This window comes from Equus asinus, chromosome 5 (assembly GCF_041296235.1).
Source record: "Equus asinus isolate D_3611 breed Donkey chromosome 5, EquAss-T2T_v2, whole genome shotgun sequence".
Classification (NCBI taxonomy): Eukaryota; Metazoa; Chordata; class Mammalia; order Perissodactyla; family Equidae; genus Equus; species Equus asinus.
This window is the reverse complement of record NC_091794.1, coordinates 18,250,280-18,270,294: the sequence shown is the minus strand read 5'-3', so window position 1 is coordinate 18,270,294 and position 20,015 is coordinate 18,250,280. Positions and strand designations below refer to the sequence as shown.

Below are 20,015 nucleotides of genomic sequence, written 5' to 3'. Positions count from 1 at the left end.
TTGTGAACAGTTGTTTTTAAACGATTCCTTTCTCAGGAGGTGGCTCAATTGTTTAACTCAAAATTAATCAAATTACCTTAAATTAATGTACTTACTCTTTCACTTGATGAAATTTAAAAAGAAAAACTCCATATGAGGCTTTATTTTTAAGTGTGGTTTCTATTCGACTGTGGATAAATAATAATTGTTTAAAAAAAAAAAAAGCTGTGTGAACAGATTGCTCACCCAGTGGGAATGAGCTCCAAATATCAGGGAGAGGGGTGACCTAGAATCTTGAAAAGCTGAACCATTCCCAGGAGGAGGCAGCCTCTCAGGTATTTTTCTTCTAGATTTTGCATAGCTTCTCATCCCTAAGAAGTGCAGTGCCGAAATAGGTCAGCGTATGAAGAGATATTAAAGAGGCGTTATCTGCCCTCTGAATCATGTCATTCAGTCCTTTATGTTCCCTAGAAATTGAGGAAAAGCAGGACCTCATTAGAGCAAATCAGGTCCAAATTTATAAGCATGTTTTGACTCTCTTGTGATGGATTCAGCCTGGAGCTCAGATTTAGGTTGAGAGGATGACAGAGGTTGGTGCTGGAGAATGGCAAAGGGAAGTCAGCAAGCACCTCTCTTCTGTGTCATTTATAGTTCACCCAGGCCTCGGATGCCTGTTTCTTCCTTGTACATAATAAGTGGGTAAGTGTTGCCTGGGATAAAATCAAGGCTGAGTTAATGATACTGCTTTCAAGGAGCTGACAGTCAGGAAGGGACATGGAGAAATGTTAATGTCCACATTTAATTGGAAGGAATACATGAGTTATGTGATGTGCACATCTGACTCAGCTTCTGACATTCATCCGAGGGCTTACTATAACAGGCACGGTGCATGGATTATCTCATTTAAGTCCTACAAAAATCTAATGGGATGATTATATGCTTGGTTCCATTCTGCAGATGAGGAAGCTGGAGTTAAGTAATGAGCTCAAGGTTGCACAGCTGCATCTAATCTCTTCGGTCTTTTCTGTGTTTTGCACACATTTGCCAGAGACATCTTCTTAAATACTTAAGTTTTTACTTAACACTTAAATACTTTGATCAGTACTTGCCTCCTTACTGACTTTTCCTGGTGGTCCCCACCACCTGCATGATAAATCTCAGTGATGGGTTCAAGACCCTGGAGTTGGCGCCCTGCTTTGCTGCCACATTGGCCTCTGTTTTCTCACAGGAACCAGCTGCTTTTGTTTTCTTCTCTTGCTAATTCTCCATGTAACTTAAACTTCCCAGTGCCGGAGACTTTCCTACTACCTTGTGAACACCTTGATTTCTGGGTCAGTGGGATCTAGTCTTCCCTTCTGCCACAGGGAAGAAGGGTCAGTCAGCATGTCTGGGTCTCTGCCATGGCACCGGCTCTTTGGCTTTGATTCTGGGCTGCCCTTCTCCTCTGACACCTGTACTGCACCAGTTGTGTACAAGCCATCTTCCTGAGTTGGCTGCCTGTGTTAGTTTGCTAAGGCTGCTATAACAAAGTACCACAAACTGAGTGGCTTAAACAACGCAAATATATTGTCTTACAGTTTAGGAGAGTCTGAGATCAAGGTGTCAGCAGAGTAGGTTCCTTTTAGGGCTGTGAGGCAGAATCTGTTCCATACCTCTCCCCTATCTTCTGGTGGTTCGCTGGAAATCTTTGGCATTCCTTGCCTTGTAGAAGCATCACTCTGATCTCTGCCTTCATCTTCACATGGCGTTCTCCCTGTGTGCCTGTCTGTTCTAAATTCCCCGTTTTTATAAGGACACCTGTCATTGGATTAGGGCTCCACCCTAATGAATATATCTTAACTAATTACATCTAGAATGACTCTATTCATAAATAAGGTCACGTCTGAGGTCCTAGGGGTTAGGACTTCAACATAGGAATTTTGTGGGACATATTTCCATCCATGATACTGCCCCATTATTTACCCAGTTCTCTATGTGTGGCCCCCTCTGATTTACTTCGAAATGCAACCATTAAGTCCTATATTCTTATACCTTTGCTACTTTATGCAACATCTGGTAACTTCTGAATCACGGTAGGAATTTGGGAGATGAAAGCAGTTAGAACAGATCCTGGAGTGAGTCAAGTCTTATAGCTCCCATCCAAGCAACTGCTTCACAGATCAGGGCCCAGCAGGGAGCAGAGAGAGAATTTCTAAATACAATTATTTGGAAAGGGGTACTTTACAAAATTCTCTCTCTCTCTCTTTTTTTTTTTTTTTTTTGCATTTTAATCATGAACTTGATACACTGGGCACTATGACTACGTCTGCAAAGGCACAGCCTAATCATATAGGATGAAATATGGCTGAATAGTAGAGCTGGAACCAAGGAAAATGTCATTAAGTCCTTCCAAATGTCATTGAGACAGTTTTTTGGATCAAATCAGATGGATTAAATGTTTCCTTCCTGCATCTGGAACAAAAGTGCAAAGTATAGCTTATCAGTGTCTCTCTGAGTTACCATGTAATTCTACAAACACATTATTTTACCCATGTAACCCATCATAGGGCTTTCACAATAACATTAGGACTTCATAGTGGCTACAGATTTGGCCTGTTAAACCAATGAGATATTTTTAGCTTTTGGCAGATGTCACTGTGACCATGTTTAAGAATTGTTTTGTCCTTTTTTATTTCCAGCCATTTTTAAAGTATAAGAGAGAAAAACCAACTTTTGAACCAAGATTCAGAAAACATTTTAAAAGATTGAGATTTTATAGCTAAGTTGTACAAATCTGTTGTGATCCCTATTCCAAAAGGAAATTCATTCAATATTTACTAGTAATTAAAAAGAGACAATTTTAAAATGCCAAAGGAATAAAAAATAGAGGAGAGAATAAGAGCTTTGTCTCCAAGGTAAGTATATCAAGATTAGAAAGTAAAAGTCAAGTTGGTAGGTAATTGGTAGAGAATGAGGACTAAGTAGCCTTTTAACTACTTTTTAAATTCTAACCTTTTCTATTTTACATCCCAGCTCTATTATTTGCTGTTGAACTATGGAAAATGCTTAAACTTTGGGGAGAACTGTCTCAAGGCTCTTACCCCCATTCACCGGTAGACAATCACTAAAATTGTTGGTCAAAACACTAAGAAGGAATAAGTAACTTATTTTAAACATGATGTGCAAAGTCAAGCCTATGTTTTGAGATAGCCAGTATCTTGGATTTACACTCCATCAATACCATTTATCGAGTCCCAATTGTTTTAATCAAAATTGCCAATACTTTAATAAATTTAGGTGAAGTTGGTCTACAGTGCAGTTGGGGAGATTTTGACATTTGCTGTCAGGGATTTAAGGTGTCACTATGACAGGGACATGAAAAGTTGGCAACATAGACAGAAATAGGCAGTAGCTTTTAAGCTTTTGTGTCAAAAGAAACCAGGCTAATAATATTGAAAAATAACCGATATAAGAAAAGGATTAAGAGAAAGGAGCACATAGCACAAGTAGATAAGGATGCTATGGAAAAATGACAAAGAGAAGAAGGAATCTTCCCAGGGTGACACAGGACAGAATTCTCAGAGGAATACAAAATGAGATAGTGTGGAGCTTTATGGAAAAACAGCTGAGATTGTTATAAATTTAAAACTTTTAATATAGTCATTTAATAAAAAGATTGGAAGACCGTTTATAATTACAGAAAAGTAAATAAATGGTCCTTTTTTTGTTTCCAATGAGTGCAGCATGCAGTATTTCTCCCAGCAGGCAAGGGGGCACTTTCAAGTTTAAAAGGCTGTATTTGAACCCTTCTTATAGAATACACATGGGCTCTTCAGCGCTCATTTAAAACTTTTCAATTGCAGAAGAGAAGGAAGAAAACAAGGAGAAATTCAAAATTGGTAAAATGCCAAAAGGAAGATGAACACAAGGAGATAAAAACTTCTCAAAGGCATATTTGTCAGGAAAAAAAGTCATGTCCTTTAAACAGCTTTCCCTAATTTTTTACTATAATTTATTATTTTAAAAAAACTGTCAGTTATTAAAGGTTTTTTGGGCAAGTTTTGTGTCTTTTCTATCAATTTTTTTTACCTTGTGTATATTTTGTAGTCAGTATTTGAAAAATCATGTTCTTTAACCTATGTTTTCCTTAGATTTCTCATCTGTAAAGTGTAGATAACACCGGTAATTAGCTTTGATCAAATAAATTGTTAGCTTAAAGGAGCTTCAAACATAATAAATACTCATTGAGGAATAGGAATACCTTTTATGATTGGTAACAATAAAATCATAATTTCTTATATGAATTAAATAAACCAAAGATATTGCCACCTTCTTTAAATTGAGTGATTGTGTGTGTGTGTGTGTTGGCATCATTTGTATTTGTTGTTTTGGATGATGCAATGATGACATTTTAAATCTGTGCTTTAAAAATCTCGTGAAATATCTTGTCTAAAAATGTTTTTCTAACTATCATCTTTTGTGAATTTTAAAGGCTGTTTTAGAATTCAGTTTATGTCAAAGGTAGTTGGAAAAGATCTCTGTAGGAATATGATACTAAGAGAACGTAAGGTAAATATACACACACATACACCAAGTACTATCTAGTAGAATACTTCACCACTAGAAGTCTTTTTTTACCTTTTAAAATCTATTTTAAAAACACCTATTTACACAGAGTGAGAAAAACCCACTGATTGGCAAAGGTAGTTTTGTTTGTTGTGCCACAACAGTTTTGCGATAATATTTTTGATTCTGAGCTCTCCAAGACAAGGATTTGGTGTTATTCATCCAGCATACTCCCTGGCTAATAGTAAGCACTACATACATATTTATAAATAAATGAATTGCTCAATCAATAAGTGAATACCTGAATGGGAAAATGAAAGGCAAAAGGTTGGAAGCAGAGGACCACAAAAGTAACTGAATAGTAACCACACCTGTCCTTTGCATATCAGTTGTGGTTTTTGTTGTTGTTGTTGTTGTTTGTTACTTAGACAGGGAGATCCTGGGGAGATACATTTTTAGAATGCTGAAAACTATTTCTTAAGCAAGAAACACGTCAATCAGAAGACTGTAGCGGTAGTTGACAGCTTAGAGAGAAGCTTGGTGAAGTTTGATACCTTGAATCCAAAGGCCACTGGGCAACCAATCTAAGCACACACCCACAAACCAAATTAAAAGGGTGCAAAAGGACTTAATAAAGAGGAACAACCACGCTTGTAATACGTTTTTTTTTAATGTTTCTTCGACTATAAACTCCAGGATGGCAGGGACGTTCTTCACCCATGTATCCCTGGCACCTAGACAACATCGTCCATATATTATTTCTGCTTCAATAAGTTTTAGTTGAATGAGTCAGTGAATAAATTAATGCTATTGGAAAGAGGTGTTAAGAATGATGCAAAAGTTTAAGGAGTTTTGGGTGTAGGTTGATAGAGAAAAGGGTTGAAGTAGGTTGAAGACTGTGCACAGAGAGAAAGGAAAGACATTGGGTAGCTACGAAGGAAGAGTGAAAAGAAGAGATTACAAGTGAGCAGCATGGGGTGTGGAATGGGGCCTTTATGTAAAGGTTTGGTGATACTGAGCTTGTGTTTATTTTCTCTAACCAAGAAGTGTTTAAACAATTTAGGAGAAAGGCAAAATTCAAAAATCACAACAAAAGCAAGTTATGTATTATGTTTCTCTGCAGACCTCATAAAAGAGCAATTTACTCTTGCATGTTCTCTAAATGTTTACAAGAGAGAATGTTTTATGGGTATACAGATTTTAGATTCCTTCTCATCTCTGAGTATTAACTCATTCACTTAAAAAACAAAAGAAAACTGAACAACTTTCTACAGCTGGCAAACTAAAAGGTCTGTTTACTACTGGGATCTTTTGATTTGAAGATTTGTGTCCTGGGTTGGTCACTCTTTTCAAAATTAACATAATTGAAAAAGCCATAAAAAAGACCATTAGAGTTCAAATAAAAGCAAGACTAGTCACATCTCAGTTTCTCCAATATCTCTGTCAAATTCTTGGCTTAGCTCACAAGACATGGCTCAGTGGGAGTACCACAGAATGGCAAGAGATGGCAGTTATCATGTTATAGCCAAGGACTCGGGGTTGTCTCCTTCCATGATGAATAGTTTCCTCCCTAAGTTTACAGCTTCATAGTAAATAGATGATATCATTGTTAGCATATGTAATAAGGATAAAAACCAATAAAGATCTAGGGCTTAGAAGGATATTGGACTGATATCTTTGTTTTGCAGATAAGGATATTAAGATTAAACTTGTTACTCAAGGTCACAAAGGTAGTCAAGGACAAAAATGTGAATAAAACTCAGATTTCCTGATTCTTTGTGTAGCACATTTTCACTATATTATGTACTGAGAAGAAGAATGGTTGATTATGTTGACTATAAAGGGAAGGATGTAGTTGAGGTCTAAGTCCTTGAATGGCCTAAAAAAAGCCATTTATTGGATATTCTAATTTTATGAGAGCAGATTCTTCTTCATCATTATATCTCCAGTGAGTTACACAGAATCTGACACTTTGTAGGTGGTCAATATATATATATATATTGAGGTATGATTTACATATAATGTTAATGCACAAATCTTAAGCCCTCAGTTTGATGAATTTTAGAGATTTTATATACATGTATAACCATGTACAGAATACGGATATTCTGTATATGAGTCCTTTGTTAGATCAATGTATTTTGAAAACTTTTTCTGTCTTAGGCTTACCTATCCTTTTTCTTCATGATATCATTTACACTACCCCAGAAAATTCTCTCATGCCACTTTATGGTCAGTCTCCCCTTCATTTTGCCCACCCAAAGAGGTGATCACTATCTGATTTCTGTCACCATAAATTAGTTTTGTCTGTTCTTGGAAGTTATATAACTAAAATACTTGAGTCAGTCTATTTTAGTGGCTCATTTCTTTTACTCCTCATAATGTTTTTGAAATGCATTCATGTGGTTGCCTCTATCAGTAGTTTCCCCTTTTATATCACGTAGTAGCATTTTATTGCATGACTATAACATATTTTGTTTATTCATTCTCCTGTTGAGGGATATCGATCTGATTATGAATATGAAAGTTGCTATGAACATTCTTTTACAATCTTTTTTAGACATTTTTTACACATCTTCATGCACTTATTGGCCATTTATATTTCTTTGTGAAGTATCTCTTCAAGTCATTACCCATTTTGTAATTGGGTTGTTTGCCTTGTTATTGCTTTACAGGAGTACTCTATATGAGTTCTTTGTCATATATATGTATTATGAAAACTTTTCTTCAATCTGTTTTTTGCCTATTAATTTTCTTAATAACGTTTCTTTTAATGAGATGTAAATTCTAATTTTGATGAAGTTCAATTTATCACATTTTTCTTTTAGAGTTACTGATTTTGTGCTCTGTTGAAAACATCTATGCCTACTCCCAAGATTACAGAGATAGTATTCTGATTTTTCTTTTGTGATTTATGAATTTGAGTCTAAGATTCATCTCAAATATTTTGTTTGTAGGGTATAATGGTTGAGTTGTTTCAGCACCATTTGTTACAAAAGCTTTCCTTTCCTCCATTGAATGAACTAGGTGCCTTATCTTAAAGATTAATTGACTTTATATGTGTGGGTCTGTTTCTGGACTCTTCTTTTCCCTTGATCTGTATATTATATCTTTAAGTCAGTTATTGCCCTGTGTTGCTTATTGTAGCTTTATAGTAAATCTTGACGTAGCTTGTGTTGTCTTCTAACGTTCTTTAACAGATTGTTTTGGCTATTCTAGGTTTTTCCTATTTCTCGCCAAATTTTAGAATTAGCTTGCCATTGTCTTCAAAATGACCCATTGGAAATTTGAAAGATATTGTATTAAATCTATAGATCAATTTGGGGTGAAAAAACCTTTAAAATATTAAATTCTCTCAGTGAATATAGGTATAGCTCTCCATTTATGTGAATCTAAGTTTCTCAACAATGATTCATAGTTTCATTGTGGAGATTGGGCATATTTTTCAATAGATTTTCCCCCTATATATTTAATATATTTTGATGATGTAACATTTATTTTTATTTTATTTACTAACTTTTCATTGCTTGTTTATAGAAACACTACTGATTTTTGTGAATTAACTTTGAATCCTGCAGTCGCACGACATTTACTTGTAGTTCTAGTCTTTTTTTGTAGATTCCATGAGGTTTTCTACAAATACTATCATTTTGCCTGCAAATAACACAGTTTTAATTCATTCTTTTAGATTTTTAAGTTCTTATTTATTTTTCCTGCCTTATCGCACAGTAGGGGAACTACAGGAAAATATTAAGTAGAAATGATGAGAGAGGGCCATCTTACCTTTGGGAGAGTAAGAGGAAAGCATACAAAATTTCACAATTAAGGATGATATTAGCTGTAGGATTTTTGTAGATATCTTTTACCAGGTCAAGGTAGTTTTCTTCTATTCTGAATTTGCTCAGTTTTTATTCAGAATGTGTATACAGTTTGTCAAACATAGTTTTCTACATCTGTTTAGATGATTATATGGTTTTACTGCTTTATTCTATTGGTATAGTGAATTACATTAATTGATCTTTTTTAAATGTTGAGCCACATTTGCATACCTGAGATAAAATCCATCTGTTCATGGTGCATCACTTTGTGTGTGTGTGTGTATTCATTGTGTTTCTATGTTTTTAAGAATTTTGCATTCTGTGAACATAATAGATATTGATCTACAATTTTTTTCTTATATGATCTTTGCCAACTTTTGGTATCAAATTATATTGGCTGAATAGTATCTCTTCCTCCTTCACTTTTTGAAAGAATTTAAGTAAAATTGGCATTATTCTTCACTTAAACACTTGGTAAAGTTTTAGTCAAGCTATCTGAGCCAGGCGTACCTTTGTAGGAAAATTTTTTATTTCGAACTCAATTTATTTTGTAGTCATAGGACTAGTTAAATTGACTGTTTCTGATTATGTTTGTTTAAATAAGTGTATTGTTCAAGGAATTTGTTCATTTCATCCAACTTGTAGGATATATTTGCAAAAAGTGGCACATTTATCCTTTTATTATCTGTAGAATCTCTAGTGGTATCCTCTTTTTGTTCCTGACATTGGTAATTTGCATTTTTTTCTTTTTTCCTGATAAATCTTGCTATAAATTTGTTAACTTTTTTTTAAAGATTGGCACCTGAGCTAACCAACTATTGCCAATCTTCTTTTTTTTTTCTTGCTTTTTCTCCCCAAATCCCCCCAGCACATAGTTGTATATTTTAGTTGTGGGTCCTTCTGTTTGTGGCATGTGGGATGCCGCCTCAGCACGGCCTAATGAGTGGTGCCATGTTCGCATCCAGGATCTGAACTGGTGAAACCCTGGGCCGCCGAAGCAGAGTGCACAAACTTAATCACTCGGCCACTGGGCCGGCCCCATGTTAACTTTATTAATCTCTTTGATGATTCCACATTTGACATTTTGATTATCTGTTTTATATGTCATTTATTTCTGCTTGTCTTCATTATTTCTTTTCTTCTATTTGCTTTGGGCTTAATTGCTCTGTTTTGTCTAGCTTCTATAGTAAAAGTTTTGATCATTTATTTTAAATCATTCCTGTTTTCTAATATAAGCATTTAAACTATAATTGTCCCTCTAGTGCAGCTTTAGCTGAATCACACAGATTTTGATATGCTGTATTTTTATTATAATTCATTTTGTAATATTTTCTAATTTCCCTTGTGATTTCTTCTTTTACCCATGGGTTATTTAGAAATTTGTTGTTAAATCCCAAATATTTTACAATTTTCTATATAGCTTTTTAAAAACTAATTTCTAATTTGATACCATTGTGTCCAGAGAATATACTTCATATTTTTTAATTCTCTAATATTTTTAAACCTTTTTTATGTCCTCGTATATATAGTCCATTTTGGTGAATGATTTGTGTGCACATGCAAAGATTGTGTACAGTTTGGGGTAGAATTATATACGCATAGTTGTTGGGTGATGGTTACGTAAAATCTCTGACTAGAAATGTGGATTTGTCCACTTCTCCATTTAGTGTGTCAAATTTTGCCTCATGTATTTTGAAATCCTGTTATTGGGGCCATACACATGTAGAATTGTTATGACTTCCTGATGAATCAGCCCCTTTATAATTATGAAATGTTTCTCTATTTCTCTAGTAATGTTCTTTCCCTTAAAGTCAAATTAGTCTGATATTAAGATAACCACACCAATTTCCTAATCTTAGTGTTTAAATGCTATATTTAGCACAACAAATTTTAATCTTAAAATTAAGAGTCTTAATCTTAGTGTTTAAGTGGCATATTTTTTACAAATTTACGTTCAACTTCTCTGTCTTTACACAAAATTTCTAGAATTATTTCTCTTTTTATATGATCTTAATATCTCTGACTTTTACAGGGAATGTGTAGTTTGTTAACATTTAATGTAATTATTGATATAGTTCTGTTTAAATCTCTTTTCTTCATATTTGGCTTTTATTTATCTCAGTTACTTATTTCTCTATTTTTGTTTCTTGCCTTCTTTGAGATAAATCATGTATTTTTTGCACTCCATTTTTCTCTTATTGTTAATATTTAGATATATGCTTTTATGTTGTCTTTTAGTGGTTTATCTACAGTAGAACTGTCTAAAATAACTTTCCTTAATGATCGAAATATTCTATATCTATTCAATCCAATATGGTAGCCACTAGACATATGTAGTGTGTAGCACTTGAAATGCAGTTAGTGCAATTGAGGAATTGAATTTTTAATTTTATTGAATTTTGGTCAGTTTCTACCTAATGCCAACACGTAGCTACTAACTATCCTATTGGACAGTATAGATTTAGAGATTACAATATGAATCTTAGATTCATACAGACTATTTTCAAGTAATATTATGCTACTTCACAAACAGTGTAGGGTTTTTTTTTTTTTTTGCCTTCTTCCTGCCCTTTATGTATTTTATTTCTTGTATTTTTGTCCTACATATGCTAAAACACCCTCAATGAAAACATTTGCTATATCATTATTTTTTCCTTTAAGTGCTCTGTAGTCTTTTAAAGATATAGACAGATATAGATATAGATTGAAAGGTCTTTTGTATTTTCCCAGTATTTGCTCTTTTTCATGGCTTTCATTCGTTCCTCCAGATCTGTGGTTCTATTTGATATCATTTCTCTTCAGCCTGAAGAACTTCTTTTAGTATATCTTGTAGTTAGGGCTGCTGGAGACAAATACCCTAAGTTTTTGTTCTCTGAAATGACCTTATTTGCCCTCCTCTTTAAAGGAGACATAGATAACTAGATAGATATTTATAGATCTATATATTACACTGTTAGGTTGACTTTTTCTTAGCATTTTTTATTATTGTTTTTTTCTGTTAATGTATTGTCCAATTATTTTTAGTGGGAATCAACCATCATACATGTTCCATTGCAGATAATGTGGCTATTTTTACTGACAGCTTTTAAATTATTTTCTTTAAATTTGATTTTCAGAAATTTGACTATGAAGAGTATAAGTGTATTTTGCTTTGTAATACTCCGCTTAGGATCCAATTAGTATTTTGGATATGTGTGTTAATGTCTTTTAATCATTTTTAATCATTCTCTAATGTATTTCTTTAAATATTTTTTCAACTCTACTCTTTATCTTCTCTTTCTGTACTCTTGGTGGGTTTGATATTGTCCCACAGATCTCAAACACTTCTCTATTTTTTCCACTATTTTTTGCTTCAGTTTGGATGTCTCCTATTGACCTGTCTTCAAGGATGCTTATTCTTTCCTTTTATGATTCCAATCTTCTGTTAAATTGATCTAATGAAGTCTTCACTTATGATATTGAATTTTTTCTGGAATTTTCAATAGTTTTTGTTTAATATAGTGTTCATGTATCTGTTAAAATTCCCCATCTCTTCACTCATGTTGCATACTTTTTCTGTTTGATTCTTTAGACTTTTTATTATATGTATTTTATTTAAAGACTTTCACAGACAATTCCAGCATCTGGCCCATCTCTGGGTCTGCGTCTCTTCATACTTCTAGCTTCACCATGGTTTACATTTTTTTGCTTCTTTGTGTATCATGTAAATTTAATGGCACTGAAGATGTATTGTATAAGAAAACAGTAGAAAGGGATATAAATAGTATTTATTTTTAGATCTAGAGTGGAGAGCTAAATAAATCTGATCTCTAGTTGAGATATGTTTGGGCTTTGTTGCAACTTTAGTTGGACCATAAACTTTACATGTTTTGAGAGTGGAATTAGAATTTACCTCCTGTATGCTTGGGGTCTGAGTAAGAATGAGATCCATAGATCTCTAGATTTCTCTACTCAAGTGCTAGCTTTTTAAAACATGAAGATCTCTGCTTTTATAGCCTGACTTCCAGCCTTGGTGTTTCTGGGGATTTTTCTTTGCTCTCCTCCAGTTCTCCTGGGCTTTCTATGCCTAGGAAGATCTCTCCCAGGATGCCTCAGAGCAATATCTCTCAGAACTCTCTGCCCCCAACCCATAGAACCTGAAATCCTGAGGTGAAATTTATCCCTCTCAGCTCTCCCCTCTGGCCTTCAAGCCCTTAGAAAACTTCCCTAAACACCCAGCAAAGATCCAGGCAATAGAGTTGGTGAGTGAATGCAGACTTATTCTGCAGCTGAGGGCCAGAATTCAAGTCTTTCTTGGCAGCCCACACAGAGGCCTTAAAATTTTGTTAAGGATTTTGCTGATATCTCCTTATCCGCGACTGTCTATGGGGAAATTTTTCTTTTCCTGCTAGTCAGCCAGGGAAGAGAGCAGCTTTGTATGTCATCTTTCCTATGAAGTGTTCATCACTGGAGTTGAGTTGATTTAAAGATTCTTTCAATGTCACTTTTCTGAGGGGTTCAGAAAACTGATTTTGTACCTCACTTGATTTGTTTTGCTTGTTATGGTGAGAGTTATACTCTCTTATAACTGCCTACTTCATATTTAGAGGTGAAACCATCTCTTGATATGTTTGTTGATGGAATGGAGGGAAGCAGGAGGACGGTCTTTCCTGTGTTAAGTTTTCAAATTCCGGGTCTGTTCCTAATTTGCTCTTTGCTATATTCTTGTGCAAGTTTTTTAACATCTATATTTCCTCACGTGTAAAGAGAAGAGAATAATAAGGCCTAACTTATAAAATTTGAGGGAGGATTAGATGAATTATTAGATGTAGAGCACTTAGAACGATGCCTGAACATAGTAAAAATTATACAAGTGCTTGTTATTATTTTTCATTTGAAACAAAGTTTTCCTTCAGAAAGCATAGAATGTGTTAAAAAAATCTCAGCAAGATAAAGAAAGGATCAAGATAATTACCCTCCACTTTATAGAGGGTAGACTTAAAAACCACTGCCAATTACTAAAACAAAAGGTATTTCCGTAAATAGAGTAGTGTTTAATAAACCTGAATAACACTTCTAAGTTGCTGGTGAGTTAGGAGCTTCATCAGAAGGAATTAGGTACTTAGTTGAGTGGAGGAGAAAATATGCTGTTACATAAATTAAAATAATTGAAGGGTAATCAGCCCCTCTGGCTTCAGATACACACCATCATTGCTGATCTGTATGCCTCCTGAAGTTGATGAAATACCCTACAGGGAAACGCACAGCTGACGCTCTTACCTTTCTTTATGCCATCCCTCAAGCAGCACTTGCTGACTGTGCCTGGGACTAGGCTCCTGCAATTCTCTGGAAACGAAAGAAAGACGCTGCAGAGACCAGTAGAATGTCTTTTTAACTTTCAGTTTTTCTGTCTTCTTATCTCTCTCTGTCCAAAGTCTCTTTTGTTTCTTTTGTTATCTCTACCCCCCACCATTTTTCTTTTTGAGGAAGACTGGCCCTGAGCTAACATCTGTGCCCATCTTCTTCTACTTTATATGTGGGATGCCTGGCACAGCATGGCTTGATAAATGTTGCATAGGTCCACGCCTGGGATCCAAACCAATGAACCCCAGGCCCAAAGTGGAACTTGTGAACTCAACTGCTATGCCACGAGGCCAGACTGCTACTCTCTTCTTACATCTTATTACCATTGTGATATCTCCCAATTATCTTCCTATTTCCCTGTTCCCCTCCTCTCAAGCCAAAATAATAAAAACAAATTACACTAATAATCATCATCATTCTAATATTTCTTATAGATTAGAGAGATGAATGCATGATCATGATATTCTTCAATGAATATATTTTCTTAGTAATAATTAGTCAGAACTCCAAAACCATAGAAAAATATTAGATATTGAAAAAAGTCTTTAAAAATTAAAAAAAAAAAAACAAATCCCGGAATTGTCTAAGTGAGGTCTAGCCTGTCAAAATTACCATCTGGAAAAACGGTGGCTCTGATCCACAAACTCTTGCAGTCCCTGACATTCACAGCTCTGTTTTCTTAGGTCTTGTCAGGCTGTCCTGAGTCTCTCCAGTTACTAAGAGTACGATCAACAGCAAGGTTAGTGTGTTTACTACTACTGGGGTATTGAACCACTCCATTTCTCTCTCAGCTTCCTCTAACATCCCCAAACAACACACAGCTCTCTCGCTCTCGCTCTCTTTCTTTCTCTTTCTCTCTCTCATGCACACTTGCACACACAGCTGAAAATAATGCAATACATCTAGTCTGACGCACTTTCAGGTGCTGTGACTGCTGGCTCAGGGAGGTATTTTTAGACAGGGGCTATTCCAGTATAAACAACAGCTTATATGTAAGTTTGGCTCCACTGCTAATGAATTTGCCAAAAAACAAGGGTTTTCAGGATACAGTACGTGAATTTTCTGAAGGAAAAATTGAGAACAGGCACCTGTACTCCCTCCCATCTGTCCCTGTGCACTCTACTAGGCGAGCGACCACCATTGGTCACCGGTCTTCTCCACCCACCCCACTGATGAATTGTTTCCTCTTTGTCTTGTTTTCAAGGTTGATACTCTCTGAGCCAGACAGGAAGGCAGCTGCAGAGGACAGGAGCACAACACTTGAATCCTGTAGATAATTACCAAAGGCAGCTGAGTTCAGGAGCCCCACCTGTTAATGAGCTGCCAATTATTTATATGCTTATAAATCACCTTTAAACACTAACAAGCACTAATAAGCCTTGGCTGCCAGTTACCATGGTAACTGATGGTGTCCCAGAGGGGAAGGAGACTACCGACATATGGACTCTGGGTCAATGGTCCAGTATCTCCTGGGACTGACATTTTCACTCCTGCACATGAAGCTGTTCTGTCCAAATACAACTTAAAATCACGTGAAAAAGGAGGCATAGGACATGACGAACTGCCTGCTTTTCCCGCTGCAGCCCAGAGGGAATAGAATTGTGTCCAACTCCCCATGAGCTATGGGAACAAGCTTCTCTAACTTGTTAAGTGGCAGTTCCTGTGTACAGGCACACAGCTGGTCTACCCAGGCCACCTGCTGTCAGATATTTCAGTCCCAAAGCTTCCTGGGCTGCTAGGCTCCACGAGTCTGAAGAGGTTTCCTAATACATTTAGTTTGCTGTTGCAAATAGATAAGATGATAAGCTACTTGTGGGATGCTCAGTAATATTTAGTGAGATGCAAGGAATGGTTTCAGATGAAAAAGAATATATTTTTGCTCCCAGCAAACTGAAGGCATTTTCTCTCTTCTTTTAAAAGCACAGTGAGAAGGCAGCCACCTGTGACCCAAAACTCTTTTTTATAGTGGAGAAAGAAAACCACCTTCTGCCTTCAACTGGTTTTCCAAACTAGGGAAGCTCACCATGAGTGGCGTCAGGTATGAGATGACAGCTCAAAGAAGGTGATGGTTACAGGGCGTTAGTGAACATTGACCCAATCAAGCAATAGAGAAATGTGATTGTAATCGCTTTACCATGACTGACCCAGAAATGGCTTTTACCATGACTTCTAAAGGATACTAGTTTTCAATAGAAAATTGAATTGCTGATACCACAAAGAAGTTCCTTAGTCTTCAGCTAGTGTTCAAATTGATACCTTTAACTTCCCAAATGCTTACTGAAAGGCAAAGAGCATGAGCTTTAGATGAGGATTTATTAGTATCACAACCATTTATGTACCTCCCCTCAGCTGGAGGATCAAAGAAATGGATGCAGTTCTTTGCAAATCTTTTAATCTTGAGGACAATTATGTCAGTGGCAGGGATATATTGCTCCCTCCACCTTGGACTGTTTTCTGGTCTCTGCATCCCTTATATTATGGAGGAGGTAGGGGTTGATAGGCTGCATATATATATATATATATATATATATATATGTATCTTTTACATGTCTAATTGGATGTAGGCACATGTTACCCTGGAGTTATGCATGTGCCAGTGCTAAGGATTATGTCTTCTCCTGCCATTGTTACTTTCTGTGGAGAGTATGTACTTCATGCCTGGCTCCTACCCATCCTTCTTCCAATATCCTATGCTTTCTGGTGTGACTATTCAGATAGGGAGTCAGAGTCTGCACAAAGAGGCAAAGATAAGGTCAAGGTCTTGAGTAGTGTATTACAGAGGGTTGTCTCCAAAATGAAAGAGTCCGGCATGAGTAGGATAATTATTTGAATAAAAATCCAGTGGAAGAGAACATATAGGACTGATGAGAGGTCATATGAGTATCAATTGTGTTTAAAACATTGTCAAAATTTAAAGGCTACAAAGAATGCCTAGATGGAAGGGCAACCAACCATGTGGATTGTGGAGAAAAGTTTATGCAGGAACTTATGGCCCTTCAGTCTTGCTTCAGCAGGTTGGTGGTGAGGTTGGCAAGGTGAAGGAGTAATTTGTAAGTGTATGCATGACTGATTTAATAAGGAACCAAGTCATTTGAAATGTCAAGGGAAAGCAGACTAATTTCCCATGCAGGTGGGAATTTAACACACCCCCACCTCTCCAATCCTTCTCTTCATTTGGACTGGTCAACTAGAAAGAGTGGAGGCTGGGAAATAGGACTCCAGCCCTGCTTTTGCTTCTAAACAGCTGTGAACCATTGGACAAGTCATTTCTCATTTCTGAGTCTTAGTTTTGTACCTCTCTCTATTTACTTTGTAAGGATGGATGAGTTAATACCAGTACAATTAATGTGTAAATTTACGAAAGCTGAATGTCTCTAAATAAAATATCATCATTGTGGAAGATGAAAATACTACCAATGATAATAATGACCCCTCTTGTCTTTTGGCAGTGGACTAATGCTCTCAGAATTGATGAGAAAAGGCTATTGAATAAAATACGTAGAGAAACTAAAAATGACTGCTCCAGACACCACCAAAAAGTGTTGAAAGAAGACAGGAGGCTGGGAAAATTTTTAAAAGAGAATAAGTACATGCCAACAGGATGGAAAGAGGGATTGGAAGAGTTGCATGTAGAGTGGCAGAAAAGATATTTAGAAAGACTCTGGGGACCTGGTTCTAATCCTGGCTCTGTCACTAGCTGAGTGATCTGAAACAAGTTACTTAATCTCTCTCAGACTGGAATTTCCCATCCACTAACAAAAAGATACTTTATTAAATGAAATTGAAAATGAAACCTCAGTGTACAAAAGCACCTTAAAGTCATGTTTCATTTGGTGAAAGCTTTCTTGGCATTCACTTTGCTCCCACTCTGCACTGTGGCCTTGGTGGAAAAATCCAAGAATTTGGAGGATCATAGTTTGGAAGCCAGAAAACTGGATGGTATCTGATGGTCTTGCTTACAGTATCGTTCTTGCTTTTGAGATTCAAACACTCCTAGAGAAGTTTGAATTTCCTTGAAAAGGGAATTAAAATGAATGTTAACGATTGACTCAGATGAAAAAGGTAGCCGATTGTTGACTAAGCTTATTGTTGACTGACTGATTTGAAAGCATCTAGAAACAATATTCACCATAAAAGAAAGATGAGTTCATTGGGAAGTAATGTCCCCCAAATCAATATTATTCTAAGAAACAGTTATATGAGTTGAGCAGGAAGAGAAGCCATAAAAATAACTTGGATCAGAAGGCTGAATTTTCCATGTTCACTGACATCCAGTGCGGTCTGATCAAGTTTGCAACCCAGAGTGGGGAAAGGCCCCAACACATCCCAGCAAAAGCTTCTCAGGGATATAATCTCAGCCAGTTCTTGTTCCCTCAGGCTACTTTGTTCCCTTCATTTCCCCTTTGCCCAATAATGCAGTGAGGTTTCTATAGGGAAATATTGATTGCAGTGGCCCGCTCCTAACAAGAGGCATCTGGACAGACTTCTGACCAGGTTCTTTCAATCTTTTGCAACAAAAGTAAAGGAGGGTTTGTCGGGTAGGTAGAGAAGGAGCTGCCTGCCTTTCCAATGAAGCCATCATTCTCTACCAAAGATTTTTGCCAAATACTAATCAACAGTGCTTTTATAAAAAAGTTCACACAACTTTTTCCGGCATTTCAGAATAGAATTGCTATTGTTTGGAGTTTTAAAGCTTTTGGGAAATCCTGAACATTTCTATCTTTTTTTTAAGCCTGAAATTTCAATTTACAAGTTTGAATTCTCCCAGTGGTCTGTACGTGCACTGCCAGATGGGCTACAGAGTTGATAGAGAAAATGGAGAAATGCAGCTTTGGGTGGGAAAACACATTTGTACGATAGTCTTCTGACAACTCTGTATATTGTTGATGCAAAAGCCATGAAACTTGATATTAAAACAATTTTTTTATCTTGAAAGAAGTTTTAAATATTCTGAATTTTAAAAGTCTATTAGTATAAATATTTCACGTTTCTATAACATCAACTTTTGTTGGTTTCCAGATCAGATGCTCTCATTGAGGATTATAAGTCAGACATTTGGCTAAAATCTCACTTGGTATGCTTGATGATCTTGGAAAGTCAGCTTATTTCATGGCTAGTATCTGAAGGGGCAAATGATGACTAAGAGGAAATGGCATTCTAACATTTCTCAGCTCCTTCTTGTCTAAGTGGTGGAAGACCTCCTTTCTAGTCTCTTCCCATTTTTTTCTGTTCTCCCTTTTTTTGATCTCTCTTTGACTTTACTAAATCTCCCTGTGTGTATGCATGTGCGTGCGTGTGTGTGCATGTGTGTAGTATGAAGAGGTGCAGAAGAGGAAAAGAATAGGTACTAGGCTTAGAGGTTTGGGCAGAAAATAGAAAGAGGCATTTAAATTATATTTTTCACTATTTCAAGTCCTGCTTATGGCCTGAATGGGGCCAGACCCTAAAATGAGTATTTAATTTGGACAGTGATAGTCTACCTCACTACTCTAGACAGAAAATGAGGTGTAGAGTGTGTACAAGTCTGTGTGTAGCTGTAGAGGAAGGATGGCCATATGATCGTATAGGTTGTCGCCTAACATCATCACTCAGTTCCTGTTTGCTCCTGAGGGTCAGGGTAAGCTCTTTGTGATGTGGCTCCTGTGTATCTCTCGAGATCTCCTACTAACACCCACCTTCTAGACATACTTAACAGCTTGCAGTGCCAGTTGAGGAGAACAATGTCTGACTTTCTTCCCTCTCCTTTCTCTCCTCAATTTTTAAAAATATTTAGCTCTATCATCCCTTGAACCATAATGCTCTTCTTGAAATTATTTGCCCTGTTAAGAAATCTTGAGAACACTTAATCAGTCCCACCTTTGTGCCTTTACTATTCCTCTTGCAAATGTCTATCCCAGCACCTAAATTTCTAGCGTGCTAATGTGTTAGCTTAGATGATGTTTCCTGTCCTATGAAACAATGAGAGTAGGAGTATATGTAATCGCTCCTTGTATCTCCAGCATATGACAAAGTATTTGGCACCTAGAAGTTTTATATACATATACACACGAACATACATATAAAATATTATAGTAATATTAGTATATTACTGTATAGACTATATATAATAGTATATATATATATATACATACACACACAATATTGTTGGGAATCTCAGTCTTACAGAAGGCTCAGAGCATCTAGTACTTGCTAATTATTTGAGTTCTGCCCCTGATATGCTGAATTTTATGATTGACTGGCTGTCAAGGATACTGCTGGGAGGACAAAGCAGGGAGGGGAGAGGACCTTATGAGAGGCCAGAACTTGTGGCTGTGTCACTGAGTCTAGAGG

At 36.3% G+C, this 20,015-nt stretch overlaps 1 pseudogene; it reads right to left on the bottom strand.

Moving 5' to 3' along the window:
* Positions 1-20,015, bottom strand: part of LOC123285435 (alpha-1,3-mannosyl-glycoprotein 4-beta-N-acetylglucosaminyltransferase B-like) — a 48,846-nt pseudogene that overhangs the window by 24,602 nt on the left and 4,229 nt on the right.